This window comes from Tursiops truncatus, chromosome 1 (genome assembly GCF_011762595.2).
Source record: "Tursiops truncatus isolate mTurTru1 chromosome 1, mTurTru1.mat.Y, whole genome shotgun sequence".
Classification (NCBI taxonomy): Eukaryota; Metazoa; Chordata; class Mammalia; order Artiodactyla; family Delphinidae; genus Tursiops; species Tursiops truncatus.
Window position 1 is genome coordinate 154,494,521 of NC_047034.1, and position 18,371 is coordinate 154,512,891.

Sequence of the window (18,371 nt, forward strand, 5' to 3'; positions counted from 1 at the left end):
GACTGGTACTAGAACTGGGAGGCAAAACACACCAGAGCTACAATCCAGGGTTCAGAAAGCCTGGATCAAGAAGTTGAGGCCACCACCATCCCCATCACAATTGCTTCTCATCACCCAGGAAACGGTAGTGATGCCGCTGGAAAAACCTCGTGTCTGAAACAGCCCGTAAGGGGGCGGGAAGAGGGGCTCTGCCTCACTTCTGCCTCCAAATCTCATGCAAACAGATTTCATAGGCAGAGACTAATTTGCATCCAGAAACTTCCATGCTTCCCTATGTACGACATCATCATAATCATAGTCCAATCAGCTGTGGTGGGGGGGCGGGGTCACATAATACCATCATGGTACTCAGGGTCTTTGCTTTAAGAGAGTTGAGAAGACTGGAAAATTCCAAAAAACAGCTCTATGGATTGGGCAGGCCTCCTAAAATACACACCCTCCTATTCCATCATCTGAGGACTTAAATAACTTGTGTCTGAGTCCCAGCTCTACCACCTACTACGTGTATAACCTTGAACAAGCAGCTTCACATCCCTGAGCCTCAGTTTCCTCGTCTTTAAAATGCATGATCATGAAAACCACCCGCCCGTGGAGTGGTTGTAAGGGTTAAATGAGAAAAAGCAAGTTAAGTACTTAGTATAGGGCTGGGCGTATCATAAGCCAACAAGTGACAGCAATTTTTATTAAGAAAAAGGAGGAGGAGAAGGAGAATTAGCACCTATGTGCTGAGCCCTCCCTGGGGGTAGAGTGGTGAGCAGTGAGGCAAGACTCCTCCCTCGGGGGACACAGAGCCTGGCCCAGAAGCCTGTCTGTGACACTCCAGCCTCTGGACCAGGGTCAGCCAGGCCTCTTGGGATAGCGGGGCTGCTCTGTCTCTGGATCGGGCAGCCTCTCTGGGAAGCCCCCGACTCTACCTCTCGGCCCATCTCCACTTGGCTGGCACTGAGCTCTCTCTCTCCACGGCTCTGTCTGTAGGAGATAAGGAAGTGATGCTGGGCCTTGCCTCTCTCCCACCCCCAAGAGCAGGGTGTGCTGCCTCTCTGCCCACAGAGGGGGCGCTCCTTGCTCCTGCCCCAAGGAAGGAAATGGAGCCCACATCAGCAGGCACTCAGTACCCGCCAAGCATCACTGCCAGCACTTTATACGCGCTTCCCACGGACTGAACAACGACCCTCTGAAGGAGACACTGTTATATCCCATTTTACAATTAGGGAAGCAGAGGATCAGAGAAGTGAATGGACTTGCCCAAAGTCACACAGCTAGTCAGCGTGGCTTTCCACATGCAGAGCTGGAATACAAAAAGGGGCTATTTGACCCTCTCCACTCTCCATTCTGCTCCTCCCAGGACATTCCCCCTCAAGATGTGAAGCTCCTCCCTTCTCTGCTGCCTCTTGAAGGAGGGATGGCAAAGAAGGGAGGGGAAGGCAATTAGGAGGCCAGGCCTTGGCCGGGGGAGGGGGATGGGGGAGCGCAGCCAGGTGGCTGGTGTGGCTCGGTCCCCAGCTGCTGTTAGCAGGGCTATTTCTGCCTCTGCCTCTCCTTGATCAATGCCCTTCGTGCTCCTTCCATCTCCAGGCACCAGGACACTGGCTCCTAGTTCCAATGCACTGAGCCCCCAGGAGAAAAACCTTCAAGAAGGTTCCTCAGTCAGGGATCATTGCGGCAAGAACAGAGAACTTCTCCAACCAGAGCAAAGAGACTTCATTATATGGGGTCTGCTGGAAGCACAGCCAAGCTCCTCTCTCTCTTTCTCCCTCCCTTTCTCTCTCTCTCTCTCTCTCTCTCTCTCTTTCTCCCCGCCCCCACCAACCCTTTTCCTTGTTCACGGCAGTAACTAGCCACCCCAGATCTGGTTTCAAGTCCCCCCTGCTCCAGGGCCCAACAGCAATGACCTAGTATGAAAATGTCCCAATTCCAAATCACCTGCCACGCCTTCAGCAGAGGGCGCTGGATGGGGACATTCTCAGCAAAGGGGTGTATCTGAGAACTGGCTCTAGACCCGCACTTCTCACACTTAAGCATACACATGCCCCGGGGATCTTGTTAAACCTAAGGCTCTGGCTCAGTGGGTCTGGGACAGGCCTGAGAGTTTGCACTGCTGACAAGCTCCCTGGTGAGGCCTGGGCTGCTGGTCCTTCGCCCACACAGAGAGTAGCCAAGCCCTAGAGGGGAGCAGTGTGCAGCATGGCCTCAGGACACCCTCCTGCTCCAAGCTGTGAAGACCCAGGCCCACCCACCCCATTCTAAAGCAGCACAGAGCTGGACCCGCCCCCTTTTAACCCTTCACTCGCCTCATCGGAAATGCTTATTAATTCAGTCCTACCACTGCACCGCCCTCTTCCTCCCTCTCATCAAGCCCTAGAATATCTAGGCTGGAGGGGACACCAGATCACTCAGGGCCCCTCTCTAGGCCTGATGACAAGCCCCACCAAGCAGTACAATCAGGGACGTGGGAGCTGAACTTGCTAGGCTCTGTCCGTTGCTGTGTCTTCTTCAAGCTTCAGTTTCCTCGTCTGCAGAAGAGAGGCTAAGACCCATCTCAGAGGGCTGTTGTAGGGATTCAATGACACTGTAGCTGCCTTGCACTGGTACAGCTCAACCGATGGCAGCTTTTATCGTGGAGGGAAAGTAACGAATAACTGGACCCCTCCCCAATATTCCAAGAGTTAGAGTGGCAAAGGCACAGAGAAATCAAAGATGGGCAAATACTCAGGTTTTAAGTTCAAAGATCTGGGTTCTGGTGTAAGACCCAAAGCATCTGGAAGGACATAGGATCCCATTCTCCCTCCACCACTTCCCAAATTAGGCTCAAGATTCCACAGGCTGGAGGAAGAAACCTGGGGAGGGATTGCCAGACAGAAATGGAGTCAGACGTGGAGGGACCCCCAGGTTGCCAGTCCCAGACAATTCCAGGGAGTGGACCCCATTCTCTACCTGCATGAGGCCAGTATAGACCTGGGCATGTGCGCCCCACTAGACATCCTTCTCAGCAACTCCATAAGGACAGCTTCCTTAGCAGCCAGGTGACGCCTCCTGGCCATCTTGCACGAGTGAAGAGCCATCTGTAACCTGAGAATTTGCTCAGAGCCCACGTGGCCAAGCCCTCTTTTATTGAATCAGGAAATCAGGGCTCGGTCCTGAACACTTAGAGGGAAGGTGATGGTGTGTCAAGGCACCTCCCCACCTCCAACCAAGTGGGACTAGACTAGAGACTTCCCTCTGAGCTGTGGAACAAGCCCCTTTTCCCTTGTTTTATTCATCACCATCATTACTGTGGTGGTTGTCATTTCTGCTCCCCAGGCAGTCATGAAGCCCAGGTGGCTTGCAGCTGATAGGCCAAGATGGTTCTGGAGCAGATTCTGGTTAGGCTCCTTTTTGGCCTCTAGGTCTGGGGAAGTCCCATCCCCGATAACTGCACCCTCAATGTCAAGGGCTCCCTTCCCTTTGACCTTGGCTGTCTCACCCTTTCCAGAGCACAGAGGTCTGAGAGCCGTTGAGCTGGCTTTGACCTCCCACAGGTCCCCACCAGCCTCCAGGTCAGGGACATGCCCTCTCTCCTGCCATCTCCTGTGGCAAGGGCCTCTGATCATTCATTTCAGAATCAGGAACAGCAATCCAATGGGACGGAGTAACCGCTTGAGTTAAACCAACCCACCCTGATGACGATGACTTACCAACCCAAGGATTCTAGTAGTAACACTTCCATTCCATGGTTCTAGTTAATATAGGCACTCATTTACTCCTTTTGGAGTAATTAGCAAACACAGGAATGTGCTAACTGCTAGAGAGCAATGGTCTTAAAGCTCTGGCCTGAATCATGAAGATTTTTCAGTGACTAAGGAAGCCGTGATAGTTTCAAGGGAATCCGTTGGAAGATCTTAAACTTCCATCTGTATTCTTCCCTAAGTCTGAACTGCCTGAGAAAGAATCTGAAAAAGAAGTCTCCTTCACCTTTGGGCCCTTCCCCATCTTTAAAGAAACGTATACTTTTCACCTCTTCTGAGTCTTAATATGTGCAAAGTCCCGGGGTATAAAAACCTCCAGGGCACTAAATAAAGGAGTAATTCCAAAAAAAAAAAATCAGGGACAAGCTTCAAGGCCCTTCTGCCCGCCTAATTTAACCAGGTGACCTTGGATCATTCATAAGACTTAGCTTCTCAGCTGTGCTGTGGGGATGCCCATTTTGACTGCCTCAGGGTGCTCATGTGAGAATAAAAGAAAAATCTTCCTATGAAAGCACAAGTTAAGTGTGAGACATCAGGCTTACTACTATTCGGGAGGGTCCTTCTCTGCCCTTCTGTCAGTTTCCCCGGCTCCCTCATCTCCCCCCACCCCCAAGTCTATCTGGAGTGAGCTTGGAGCAGCGGGAGATCAGGGCACGCCTGGAGCTGCAGGTTGCCATTCCAAGAATCAGGCTGGGCCAGGGCACGCGGCTCCCCTGGGGCCCTGATGGTGCTTCCTTGGGAAACAGAAGCTGAGTGTTTAAAAAGCATCTGTCATTATGGAAACAAAGTTGCCAGGCCATTTTTTCTTTTACTATTTTTACTGCAGTTTCATTATCTTATGCAAATGAGGCCACTGATGAAGCCTTTCTGCAGGGTGGCCTATGCTGGGACCAGCTCCCCCTAGGGGATTAGCACCTGCCTCAGCCTCCAGACGGGATCTGGGAAGAGGAGGCCCTGTGGAGATGCCTTCCGGAGCAGCTGCCCCGCCCTGGAGCACAGGACTTCCTTCCAGACAAGCCCCCAGGTCCTGCCTCTGTCACAGGAGGGCCCTGGTCCTTTATTTCCAAAGACCTAAGTGTCAGCTCAGCCTGGCCCAGGCCTCTGTCCCCAATTCCTCAGTACCTGGAGCTCCTTGAAGACAGAGTTGCCAGTACCCTGCAGGATGCAAGGGAAAAGATGGGAAGCAACTGGGACTCCATCCCCCCAGGGACTTCTGGGAACAGCATATAATAAGCAACTCAGTTTCCCATTCAAGGGGGAGAGAGCTTTGGTCTAGGCTGCTCTCTGGAGGTTGGCAATCCCACGTGCTTCTGGCATGCCACAGGTGCAAGGTGGGCTCTGGGGTAGGATAAAGCCTCAGGGAAAGCAATGCAGGTGGTGACAGTAGGAAACTGGGGGGCTTGTGCAGAAGTGGTAAGGGCAGGAGTGTGTAAGACACGGACAGCATCTGCTATGACCCCATTTTAGAGATGAACAGCCTGAGGTTCAGAGAAGCCACATTACTTGCCCACGCTCCAGGGCTATCTGCCTCCCCGGCTCAAGGAGCCTCCAGTGCCTCACTACCTCCTGGCCCTTTGAGCCTCCCTCACACATTTCCTCCCAGTGAGGTGTGTTGGCGAAGCTCATGTCTTCCCCAGTGAGTCCAAAGGCTCCTAGATGTGGACAGGTTTTCCTCCGAGAATGTCTGTCCTCTGTCCAGTCCCTCTGGCCCAAAGCCTTTACTTTTAGTATACTATGAGAGCCAGCTTCCCCTCCTTCTGCCTAATTCAGCCTCTGGAACTCTCTCAAGTCTGATAAGGCATCTTCAGGGACAGGAGCAGGTCAAGCATTTAATAAGAGCCTTCTGCCCTATATGGGCACTTCCCTCTATGAGGTGGTCTAACTCACCCCCGTATTTCCTTAGAGCTGGGCAGCGATGAGATGAAAGATGTGAAAAATCAGAAGCTTCCCAGCCCCACTCACCTGAAGGGGGTGTGGGGGGAAGAAGGTCACAGCAGTTGCCATAACCCAAATGTCACTGGCTCTGTGACCTCTTGCATCACCCTGACCTCCAGTCCCCTGCAAAGTCCAAGGGACAGGTCCCCTCTGCCCTCAGAATCACCCTCTCATCTGAGGACCAAAGGTTAAGAGCTCTTGGTGCTCCGCTCTTTCTTTTCCAGGAGAAGTTCTCATTAATAATAAAATAATAATAACAATAATAATAATACATTCTAGCTACTTGAGCGACAACTCTAGACCTAGGACAGTGCTTAGCACTTTGCATACCTCATCTCACAGAATTCTCACCATAACCCTATGAGCTAGGGGCTATCGTCCCCATTTCACAGATGTGGAAACTGAGGCTAAGAGAAGTAGAATAACTCACCCACAATTACCCAGCATCAGCATGAAAATGAGGCATTCCAGCTGGGACCTCCATGTCAAAGATTTGATAAATGAGTGAATGACTAAATGAATGCGTGAATCAGAACACTGTCAATAATCAATGTTGTTTACAGACACTGGGGAACTTCCATGCTTATAGAAAAAAACAAAAATCCAAACTTGATTGGGCCAAAAACGAGAATTACTAATTACAGCCACTCACAGGAACGACCTACCATTTATGCCTAATTGCAGTGCAGTCCAATAACAATTATGCACATCAATAAACGTGTCAGATTAACTTGGGTGTAAGTTTTATTTGATTGCAACACTAAACCCTGTTGGTGGTGGCTCAGACTTCGGAGTCCATGGCCCAACCTTGGGAGCCCTTCTGGAGGTGAGGTTGGTGCTGGAAGGGAAGTGGGAGGTGCGGGCAGAGAGAAACATCTCTCTTCTCTGCTGCAGCAGGTCTGCTCTGGCAAGCTACGGGAAAGCAGTTTGGCAGGGGGTCTTCACGGGGCAGCCAACGTCACAAAGACTCCCCTCCTTCCCTCAGTGCCAAAGGCAGCTTCCTAATTAGAGCATCCATAACCCTCAACATCTGCTGCAAGAGAATTCAGCTGCTCTAAGATGGAGAAGTCCATTAACTTTATTGCAAAAACGTCAGACGTGCTTTTAGACGGAGGATCACTGCCAAGTGAGATAAACTGCCAGGACCTGCCAGAGGGACAGGCCAGGACTTCCTGCGGTCCCCAGCTGGGTCCTCGTGACTGCCTCCTCTCCCTGCCCAGCACCCTGGGTGGGACTGCAGCCTCCTGGGAGGCTGGAGCTGGGGAAACCGTGAATTTCAAATGCAGGGTGCAGTCTGAGCACCCTGGCTTTCCCCGTGTAAGTCGCACCCTGCTGAATGGCAGCACCAGACAGGCACCATCTGACTCCCAGAATGCACCAGGATTCCCACCCCATGGTTGGGGCCGCTCATTCCTGCATCAGCAGAAGTTGGATTCGCTGGTGTTCCTGGGAACAGTGGAACAAGGTGGCTAAGAAGGGGCTTTGGAATTAGATATTCCTGGGACTGAATCTCAGCTTTGCCACTTAGGAGTCCCGGTGTGACCTTGCACAAGTGGCTTAACATCCTGAAGCTACTCTGTAAAATGGATTACGTCATACCCACCTCTAGGAGGGTTAAATGAGACGATGCCGGGAACCTTCAACTCAGTGACTGTCACACAACGAGGGCTCTGTAAACGAGAGCACCCCTTCCAGGTCGCCAGTGTGAAAATGGAGAGGGAACCAAACCCTACAAAGTGTGTGGGGGAGGGAGGAAACACCAGGTTGGAGCCAGACAGTCCTGGGTTCTAATCCCAGCTCTACCTTGTGCTTTGGTCCCCTACGCCCTCAGTTTTCTCACCTGTAAAATGAGGTTGATGGTCCCTGTTCTCTTTTCCTCACAGGAGAATTAGGAAGACATGGAAGTACTTTGAGGCCACTGAAGGGATATCCAAAAGTGCAACATTATTCCTTCTGTTACTCTGGTGGTCAACCTAACGTGTAGTGCTCCCCAGGACACGCCAGGCCCGAGGCTGGCTGCTCCCCAGCCTGGAATTCATCTCTGCCTCAGCGCCCCACGCCACAGCCCTCCTGCCTTGTCCTGGGCGGCCTGGGTCTCCATAGGGAGCAGCCACAGACCTCCCAGCCTTCGCGAACGTCTCGCCAAGTGGGCCTCCTGGGCGTCCTTTCTCAGATTCGGATTCTTCTTAATATGAATAATTAGCAGAAACAGTCCGAGGGGGAGGCAACAGCCATAGCAATCGACCCCGTGATTTCCGAGCTGCGGGAAGAGCCCAATTTCGCTCCAATCCAGGTGCTGTAAATTCCCATCAAGCTAAGAAAATATAGTGCAATTTAGAAACACTGATACGGCAATAAAACACAGATCTCCGGCAAATGGAATGCGGCAACGTCTAAAAATGGGGCCATACATTACTCTGCCTGCAAACTCCCTCCAGGGACGCGCTGCTGGGAGCAGTTGGGGAGTTTCTGGTTCAAGCTGATCTTTTCTTTCTGGATGAGGGCAGGGCCACCCACAGCTGGGTCTCAGGCGGCCCTCTCGGGAAGGCCTCCTCCGTGGGTCCAGAGCAGGGTCCGAGGAGAGCTCCCTAGCCAGAGGGAGATGGCCTCTGTCATCCAGGGACTGCTGGGGGAAGCATTTCTGAAAGGGTGGGAGGGAAAGGAGGGAAAGAAACCTATTGCAGGCCGTTTAGTCCTCACAAGTGGCCTTCAAGGGAAATGTGACGGTTCCTATTTATCAGATGAAGATATTGAAGTAAAGAGACGTGTTCAGGTCACTCAGGAGCAAGTGGTAAAAGCTGGATTTGAACCCACATCTGTCAGCCTCTTTCTGTTCTACCTACCATCCTATCCCCAGCTCAGGACTCCATTCATGACCCTGCAAAAGCCAGAACTGAGCCAAATATCACTGCTCACTGCCTTCTGAGAGTGTAGATAGGACTGCAATCCACAAATGGGTTCATCACTCTGCTTCCTGGGGTCACTAGCCCCACTCTATAACCTGAGAAGCAGGAAGAGGTATACTGATACAGTCCCCTGTCTCCTCAACAGGTCAGGGAGACCAGGGTCCCCTTGGGAAGGATTGATGGGTAGAGGGCAGACTCATAGCCCCCAGTAAACCCAGCACCTCCCCAGTAGGAGCCAGGGGGATTCCATGTGATCTCCTCCCTCCCCATCAGCACACTGTCCCCGTAGCCAGTCCAGCCTCCTCACTGAACCCATCCCATCCCTCCCTCATGCATGCGCACACATGCACATACACACACACACACACGCACACACAACACTCATTCTAACGTCCACACTTTTGCTTGGCTGGTTCCCACCAGGCTGTGAGCTCCATGGGAGCACAGTGTGCCTGTGGCCCTTGACTGACCATTTAGGGACTCCACCAATGTCTGGGACTCTCTGGAGACAGCTTTCAAATGCTCCCCTGGGTCCTACCAAGCCCTGGTGCCTAGATCCCAATAAGGGCAGAAAAACTAAGGTGACCTCTCTGGAATTTGTGTGTTAAGAATTCCAGCTCTGGAATCAGACAGATCTGGGCTTGCCTTCCAACTCTGCCACCTACTAGCTGTGTGATAACTTGTGGAAGTTACTTAATCCCTCTAAGCCTCAGTTTCCTCATCTATAAAATGTAGTTAATAATAGGTCCTTCCTGGAAGTGGGGTTGCAAGGATTTTGTGAGATGATGTAAAGCACTTACCACAATCCTTGGCACACAGTAGGTGAACAAGAAACTGCAATTAGTCAGGCTAGGCTAGGTTAAGCTACAACAACAAACAGTCCCACGTCTTGACGGCTTAACACAATTCTGTTTATTTCTCATGTACATTTATTTCTCCATGGCTGGCAACCACCTGGGATGACTGTCCCTCGTGGTGAAAATTGGTGATCCAGGCTGCTTCCATCGTGAGGCTCCAGCATCTCAATGTGAGACCTTCTCTGTTATCACCTCAGCAAAGAAATAAATGGACTGAAGCATCATATGAGTGCCTTTTACTGCCTCAGCCTAGAAGTAACATGTATTAAGTCCTCTCACATTTCCTAGACTAGAACAACCAGAACTAGATTCTACCTAACTGCCATAATGGGTTGGAGTGTGTCTCCCATGTACCCAGGATGGAGAAAAGGACTGGAAACCGGTGAACTCCAGTAATATCTTCTATCATCCTTAATTGTTATTCTCCCTTTCCTGCAACCATATCCAAGTTTGTTTCCCTAGACCCAGAGCCAGCCCTACTCCACAAGATTTTCCTCTTCCCTCCTTGATTTCTGTCATGTGTGCTTCAGGCCACCCTGTGCCCCTCCGGCCAAAGGCCAGCCCTGGCCCAGGGGGAGATGATTCTTGCAGAGGACAGGCTATTTCTGAAGCCCTCCCCAACCCGCTCCCCAGCCCCTTCTCCACTGACTGAAGAGCCCTCGTCCATTTGTTGACAGTCCCGAATTCAGGCCTCCAGCATCTGATTACAAGTGTGCCTCTGACTGCCAGGGATAAATGTCTGTTGTCTTTAGGAAGATCTACGTCGATGGAGGTGTCAGCAAAGACAGTGGTGGCAGAACCACATCCCTCTCTAGTGTGGGCAAGTCAGATACTTCCAGCTCCTGGCAGAACTCAGGCCTCTGAAGGTAGTGGAGATAGGATCAGCAGGCAGATATGTGAGGCTGCCTGGGGTGAAGGGCAGGGAACCAGAAGCCAGAAGTGAGCAGATGATGTGTGAAGTAGAGCCAGCAGTCCAGAGGGGAAACTCGTTAAAAGATGCTAAACTGTTGGGCTGCAGGAGACAATGAAGGTTCCCCAAAGTGGAATCCAGCAGGCCTGACAAATCCAGGGGCCAGAACACAGTGCCAGTATAGTCTTTGGAAATTAGATTTGACTCCTGGTTCTGCCACCCGACAGTTGTGTGACCTTGGAATAATTGCTCAACCTCTCTGATCCTCCGTGGTAAACAAGTGCTCAGAAGCCCTGACTATGAGCTTTTCGTAAAAATGCAGTGAGATGGATGTGACATGTTCAGTACAGGGCTTGGCCCACAGCAAGGCCTCCATCAGGGGTGGGTGGAAGCCTAGATAGAGGGAGACAAAGGCCCGTCCTGGAGATGCTGGGCCAGAATAGTGGGCAAAGTAGGTTCTCCACCCAGATCGCCTTTGCCTGGATGGTACACCCATTCCTCTGCCTCTGTGAGTGTTGGCTGGTGATGGCTCCCAGCCGCTCCATTCTCAGATGCCTTCTTACCCGTGAGGTTATGTTTCCCATCTCCTGGCACCTGGGGCAGCTCACAACCAATGATCTGCAATGTGGACGTACAAAAGGCCTCCCTGTTTCCTTAAGATGGGACTGACTCCATGGTGCTATCTATGCTCCAGAGCTTGGCAGTAGGACCAGCATGAAGCTAGACTCCTGCTGAGACCATGACCTTGCCCCTGCTTCATCCTGCTTCCTCATCCCCCTTCTCTGGAGAGCATCCTCTCAACACGTTATGGGCACTCAAGTCCCCATCTCAAGCTCTGCTTCTAGAGAATCTGACCAAGACAGATATCAAGTGGGAGTCCAAGAAATGCGATCTAAGGTGGTCCCGGGTGGCCTGGAGCTGGTCATGACCTGGGGCTGACCCCAGCTGAGCAGCGAGACAGGCCTCCTGCCCAGACACTGAGCTATGAGGCCTCAGGTGAACTTTGATCCCCTGCCTGGGGGACTGTCCGATAGCTGGTGTGGCATTTGGTCAGGGCATTTGGGACGAGCTTTAGGGAGAGAGGGAGGCAAAGCGGGGAAGAAGAGCAAACTCACAGCCCTTCCTACTTCTCTATTTATTGCTTCATTCATGGACACCTTGTCCCCATGTACTTAAACAGGATTTGAGGAGCTTAAAACTAAACGCACCAAAGGGAATGATTGTAAAAGCGAAACAGCACAAAAACCATGTCAAAGGAGTGAAGTGTTTTTATCTCCTTGCACGTTAACTGGGATAATGAAGGCAGAGCTGCCTACTTACATCACCAGGAGAGCGAGTTATTGGAGACGGGGGCCCCGAAGAGTCAACGGAGCCCTTAGTTCCCTGGGAAGTTCCTCCAGGAATTCTAAGGCCCACTCAGGTATCCTCCCTGTCTAACCCCAGAGCTATGCCTCCCGCCTTCAACAGAGGAAGCCAAGGCTCCGGCACTTTGCAGGGCCTGGGGAATGTCCCTCCCTGTCCAGGCACCCGGTGTGCCCCTCTGCACAATAAGAGGGTTGAGCCTGAAGATCTCGGAATGGGGATGCTCTCTAGCTCCGATGCCCAAGGTCTCCATCTAAGAAAACCAGCGGCCAGGGCTCCCAGGCCTCAGACAGGTAGAATGTGAATTCCGCATCCCCGGACCCGGGCGTGGGAGACGCAAACACTAGGAGATGCTGAGAACCCAGCACTGAGTCAGAAGCTGATGCACAAGGGCAGGGAGTTTGGGTACAGGTTCGAGCTGAACCAAAGATGAAGAAAGCACAGGAGAGGGGGATCCAAGCAGGAGGACAGGGCAACCTGAAAGCTCAGAAAAGGGCTGGATTGACTGAGAAGCCCCTGTCCCACTGGGAAGGTTTGGTCTGAGCTGGGGTTGGAGCCAAGAGAAATGAGCAGAGGCTGATAGACCACCGTGTCTTAGCCGAGGGGGTCTGGGGCCAGCAGGAGAGAACTTGCGGGCCCTGGACCAGGGCTCTCCAGCATCTCCGCCTGTCATTGGCCACTTAGCTGGAGGCAGGCACTGTGCTCAGCCCTTGATGTTCACTCACTCTCTTATTTCTTCCTCTCAATGCTCTTTGGGATGGATTCCACCATGAGCTCTATCTTAGAGGTGACGTCAGTGCTAAGTCTCTGACCCAAGGTCACCAGCTGGTAGGAAGCAGAGTCAGGTTAGGCCTTGGTTACTTCTAACTCAAGGTCAATGCTCTGAACCCTGCCTCAGTGCCTCTGTCAGTGGGGCCCAGGGCATTTTCAGTCCTGGGAGGACCCAGAGGAAGCCAGGTCCTGCTTTGCTAATTGCGTCACATTTTAGTACCACATTTGCTTTCTCATCTGCCTTCAGGAGCTGAGCCCTTCTCTGTAAATACACTGATATGGGGATGTTAGGCACTGGATCAGGACAGGGATAGGGGAAGAATTTTGGCAAAAGGTGGGGCTCTTCGGTGTCCATAGATGTTAGCCAGTCAGTGGATCCCTATCTGACCTAGAACGTGACTCCACCCCACCTCAAGATCTCTGCCCTAAGCATCTGCATTTCCCAGGACCAGAGAGGCAGCCTCTGAGTCTCAGGGCAGCCATTGGTGTTGGCTACGAGCACTCCTGGTGCCCTTTGGTACCAGGGAGACATCAGTGGCATCTGCCACTTAAAGAACATTTCTGAGAAGGTGCAGGGGTGGCAGGAGTGCACAGAACTGTGGGCACAGGGCGGTTAGCGGGCCGTGCGTCTCATTCTGCAGGCAGCCCTGCTCCTCGGAGCTCAGAGACAAACATTTCACAAGGAGCATCATCTAGGCTCAGAGCAGCCCTTGAAAGAAAACCCAGAGGAGGCCGTGGGAGACGGGAAGGGCGTGTTCCAGGCAAGACGAGCCAAGCAGTGTCACTGAGGACCCAGAGGCAACTGGTGCCCAGCCCAGGCTTGGGCCTGGCATCAGAGGTCAAGAGAGCATCACCCTGACTACATGACACTTCAAGAGCCCCAGAGAAATTCCACAGTCACCACCATGGCAGCCCGTGAGGTTGGTACTGTCATTATCCCCCTTCTACAACTGGGGAAACTGAGACTCAAATGAGAGGAACTAGTTGAGAGTGAGGTTAATAATGTGGGCGCTGGACCACACTGGTTGGTTAAATCCTGTCTTTACCATCTTCCAGCTGTGTGTCCTTGGACAAGTTCCTTGACCTCTCTGAACCTCAATTTTCCCAGCTGTAATGTGAGAGAAATAATAGTACTTCTCCCAGATATAGTTATGGGAATTATATGAAAAATGTAACCGACAGGTCAGACCCATTAGTCCTCCATATACAGTAATTTTGGTTATTAGATTTTTCAGGTCAATTCAGTTCAATACTTACTGACCATTTGGTTGAATTCGTTCAAGTATATAGTCAAAATAAGCCAGTTCTTTTCTCGTGATTGATGACAATGCTGAACTTTTCCCTCTTGGGCCACTTGCTCTGCTGTTATGTGGATGCAGCCACTGGACCACAGGAAACCCTGGGAAGGCAGGGCCACCCCAAAGTCACTGACCCTTCCACCTGCTCCCGCGATCCATCCTTGGAGAATGGATTGAGAGCCATTGACACTCTCTGGCTGTGCTGGACTACAGGGCACCTGTGGGAGGTCCAGATGGGGGAGGTCCCAGCTAAGCTCAGGAGGTGAGAGGCTGGCGGTCGGCACCTGAAGACCAGAAGTTGCGTGGAGAAGTTGGGGTGAGCAGGGGCAGGTCAGACCTGGGAAGTGAACCTCAGAAGGCAAGAGATTAGATGTGGGTTTGGGGGACACAGGGCAGGCGTGGACGGGGCCGCACAGGTAATCACTCCCACACCTGGCCTAGGCTGCTTCCGTCTCTGCTCACCCACCGACTCCTGGCACCAGGGACAGCCAGTCTGCTCAAGAATCTGCCGCTGTTCCAGGAGTGCTCAGCCAGCTGGGGTGCAGGGGGATGGTCCTGTGGGTCGGAGGGCAGCACACACCTACCTTCTGCTTCATTCACTGCCACAAACTGGTGGTATCTTCAAGACACTCTGAACAGTAGGATGTACGGTCTGTGCACCTGGGAACTCTTCTGTCTCTTGTTCTGCCTAGCGTCTCCAGTGTGCAGAAAAGGCTTCACCTGCAGTAGGTGATGGAGGGAGCTGCCCACGTGGTCCAGGTATTTGGCTTTCTTGGACAGTTCTTGAGCTGAACCGCAATAAACTCTCTTCTTTCCCTGTGTCTCCATGTCTCAGTCTCTCTCCCTCCTCTTCTCCTTTCCTCCCCTCCCTCCTTTTTTTCTTCCCTTCTTCCTTCCTTCTTTCCTTCTTCCCTCCCTCCCTCCCTTCCTTCCTTCCTTACCTAGTTTCTCCTACCACATTCAAGTCAAGAATCCAAGGCACCTTAAAACCATAGATACATTAAACAAACATCAAGGGAAGGGGAAATGAAAACAAGGATATTCAGAGCATGGGGTCGGGATAGAAAATACAAACCAAAAGTTACTAGAAGGAATTTGGTTCCAGGCCAAAGCAGGAGGAACTGGGATCTGTCGCTGGATCTGGGGTGTCCACAGGATAAAAGCAAACAGGCTGCAAACATGTTCTTGGTCTAGAGACCACAGAGCCATACGAATGCCCCTATTGACAGGTGACTTAAAAATCCCACCGTAAAAGCCTGCCCAGGGCCTGTGAGTTGGCGGTGCTCTCTGGGGCTGCAGCCTGACCCCCTGGGTGGACAGATGGCAGGGATCCAGGCTCTGCATCCCAGCCCGAGGGACCTGAGCCCACAGGGACCGCCGCCCTCTGTGGCCCTTCCAGCTGGTGCCCAGCGACTGGGTGGGTGCCTCTCCTCCAGGAGAGTTGCAGTCCTTCTCCCTCAGACCCACGGAGAATCAGAGGGGGGAGGAGGGAAAGGAAGGCACATTTATTGAGCTCCTACTGTATGCCAGGCACTTTCTCACCCCTTTACACCTCCCAAGGACTCTTTCCCACCTGGGTCTTGGTTGCTCACTGTGCCTAGAATGTTCTTTCTCCCCTTTGCCTTTGGACAAACTCCTCCCATCCTACACAGCATTTCCTCATTAGAGGACGCATCACAATTTATGATGCTTCCTAAATGCTTGTTAAACATGCGTGCCTGCCTTCTTTTGGGCTCTGTTCTCTGGAGTGTCTGCAGCATTTATGACAGTGCCTGGCACCTAGTAGGTGCTCAATAAATATTTGTTGAAGGAGGCAGAGATTATTTCTACTTATCTGATGTGTCTGGGGGGCCAGATTTCAATAAGCTGCTCAAGGTCACACAGCAGGGAGGAGCTGGGGTCAGGATCTGAGGCCAGATGGTCCGACTCCAAAGTCCACTCTCTCTCCACGGCATTAGCTACCCTGGGGGGAGCAGACCCCAGCCAAGGATGTGAGTGAGGGGACAGCGGAGGGGATGGGTGTGGCATCCCAGCAGCTCTGAGCGGTAGGAGGCAAGGGCTCTTTGGCTTTGACTCAGTCCTGCCACAGGAAAAGCATTGCAAGGGACATTTCCTGCCACCTGTTATTCATAAATTCTAGAAACACTTACTGAGTGCCGAATGCTGAGCTCGGTGGCAAGGGTCCAGCAGTGAACGAGGCAGCAGTGGCCCTGCCTCGTAGACCTTGCAACCTAGCAGGACTGTCCAGACCTGTTCCCAGTGGGGTGCTGGCACAGGCTCAAACCTGCTCGTGAGAGCAGATCGTTAATTTTTCAAGAATTTTCAAGCTGGCTGATAAACATAGGCACTGTGAAAAATTAAATGATGTGAACGTACAACTAAATAAACTTTATTATAAACTAGTGTAATAAGTGCTCAAAACCCACCGCATCTTGATTATTTTACTATTATCTATGATCCAGAGAGTATTTACATCTATTGAATCTGGAAATACCATATTTCCAATGACGTCACCTTGGTAATTGGAAAGTGGGAGTATTTACATCGTGTTACCCGGCAAACGCTGCATATCACAGTTTGTTTTGTTGGGTTGTATTGTGGTTTTTTGAGAGCCAGTGGCTAAACACTTAGAGGTCCCCACTGCCAGGTCCCCATTATATAGTCCAGACCATCTTAGACCGTCTTGGCTCCTGGATAGAAGTCGGTGGGCTGAGATTCGGATTGGGAGTTGGGGACCTTGGCGGGGGAATATTCTGAACCCCTCGTTCCCTCCTCATTGGCCTCTGGGTGAGCTTACACATGCAGGGCCCCAGCTCTCCACCTCTTCACCTCCTCAGAATAAAATCTAAGCCTGGCCGTTCCATGGGAAAACAGCTGTTCCCCTTTCAGGGCTGATTTCCGATCACAGACACAGCTGGACCACAGTTCCCACGCTGACATGTAACTAACTTTTCACTTTACTCACTTTTGCAGGAACATTGATTCTTTTCTACCGTTTTATTACACTTGACAATAACTTAAAAGGCAGGTTTAGGACATCCATAAAACCAGCTTTGCAACGAGCTTGTGATGGTAGAAAAATATACTTGGCCAGGCCCTATTGTTTGGAGTTCTAAAACGGAAGCCAAGGAAGGCCCTCTGGAGGGGCTGTGTCAACTTACATCCTCTGCTTCCAGAACCACAGCTCACCACTGTCCCACTTCCGGAGGGGCCGGGCCAGCCTGGGTCTTTTTCCTGCATGTCCCCATCTCAGCCTGAGCAGAACACCAGCACCCCCTCATCCCCAACCATCTGCTCACGGACCACCACCCCTGGGAAACTTGACCCAGGTTCTGGGGCACACACGCACCGAATGCTCTGCTGAGGCCTTCAAGGGCAATGCTGGCTTCCAGAAGGGAATTTATATATAGCTAGCTAATCCAAGCTTAATTACAGCAGCTCAGCGGGCTCCAGCAGGAGCTCAGGCCAGAACAGTTTTGCTAGGAAACTTTTTACGAGCTTAAGCAGAAGCAGCAAATTAGCAGGAATGAGAGGAAAGTCGTCGTGCCTTTACCATGTCCCCGAGCTGGGAATCTGCGGTCACCCTGCAGAACGCGGCCCTGGGTGGACTGGGGAGGTGGAGTGCAGGGGCAGGGGAAGCTGCCTGGGTGTGGTCCCCTAGGATCAGTGGGCTAGACCCATGAGACACGTGCTCCTGCCACCCTTGCGGTGATGAACGAGAGGCGGCTGCACACCTCTCCTCCCCACCATCCATCCCCCCTCCCCGTTCCAACTCCCCACAACCGTGTGACCTGGAGTCTCTCCTCATTCCCAGACATCACCTTCACCTCAGTTCTCAATTCCTTCTAAGTGCTTCTGATCAATAAACCCTCCCACCTTCCCCCTCCCTCCACATTTCAAAATTCCTCTGCTCTCCAAAACTCTCCAATCCACCGCTTAGCTAACTCCTTCTCTCTCGCTCAGCCAAAGACCTGCCTCCAAGTTCCCAGAAAAACCAAAGCCATTAGTCAGGACTGTCTCCAAACCCTGACCCCTCTGCGCCCCGCGCCCATACCTTCCAGCATGCTCACCCCTCCTTTCTTCCTCCCTCGCAGCTCTGAGGAAAAGCTACTTTATAGCAAAGAAGAGCCACGCGTGGGGCTGGATCTTGTCCCTGCCACCAACTAAAATGTACTTTCTTAGGCAGGTAAGCCAGCCTCTCGGAGCCACCGTGTCCTTGTCTATAGAATGGGAATAATAAAATCTTCAACACGAGGTAAGGCATTACATTGAAACATTCACGTGCCGTAGAACACCAGACCTGCACATTGTAACATTCATAAACGATGGTTGTTATATTCCATTATAAAATGGACAGCAGAAATCCATAGAGATTACAGTTGCCCCCTAAAGAGAGGGTCTGGGGTGCTAGAGCTTCCAGTTCCCTGTGTCTGTTATCAGTGGTCAGACCCAAAAGAGACCGGCTCTGTAGCCAAACTGGGGAGAGGGTACCCCGAGGGAGAGGGTGAGCGCAGAACTAAAGACAAGTAAAGCAGAAGGATGGAGACCTCAGGACAGGGAAAGGCAGGGGCCCCGGTGCTGGCTGTGGATAAGCAGGGCAAGTGTTT